The 502-nt window shown below is 35.3% G+C and overlaps 1 protein-coding gene across 1 annotated transcript in view; it reads right to left on the bottom strand.

Moving 5' to 3' along the window:
* The window catches only part of LOC119585133, an 18,564-nt gene extending 18,068 nt beyond the window's left edge, over positions 1 to 496 (bottom strand). The window contains exon 1 of the mRNA XM_037933763.1: positions 366 to 496. The gene's annotated coding sequence lies outside the window, so the exon portion shown is untranslated. The remainder of the gene's footprint in view (positions 1 to 365) is intronic.
* Positions 497 to 502: the final 6 nt, after the last annotated feature.

The raw sequence follows: 502 nt of genomic DNA, 5'->3' as shown, positions 1-502 counted from the left end.
CATGAATGTGAGAATTATGACCCATTGTTCTAAATTTTTCTCTAATAGTTCTTATATCCAGGTTTGTTTTAACTGGGTGTATGGTTCTGTAGGTACAGTCTGTGTTTAGTCTACATACTGGTTGCTTACAATTTATTTTCCATTGTCCAAGTACTTTTTTCATTTCTGTTAGGAGTCTTATTTTTCTAGTATCATCAATTTCAAATCAGACTACCTTCCCAATACATAATAATCTTAAAGAATTTTCGATGATATATATCTGAAATTCAGATTTATTTATCGCATTTGTTAATTGAACTGGGCTGTTAAAGTCTGGATTAAATGAATCTCCAGATAACTGTATAAGTATTTTGGCTTTATCTTACTTGTGTGTTGGGTTCGGTGTTATTCATTCCTAACTCTCTCCCGGGCCTGGGGTGATTCTATCGTCCATGCGTTCACAAAACACTTCACTTCAGTTTAGGATTACCGGGATAGATGTCTGCTCTCCGGCGGTTTCTTC

The sequence above is a fragment of the Penaeus monodon genome, chromosome 19 (genome assembly GCF_015228065.2).
Source record: "Penaeus monodon isolate SGIC_2016 chromosome 19, NSTDA_Pmon_1, whole genome shotgun sequence".
Taxonomy (NCBI): Eukaryota; Metazoa; Arthropoda; class Malacostraca; order Decapoda; family Penaeidae; genus Penaeus; species Penaeus monodon.
The sequence above is the reverse complement of the archived record's forward strand: the minus strand, read 5'-3'. Positions and strand labels throughout refer to the sequence as shown.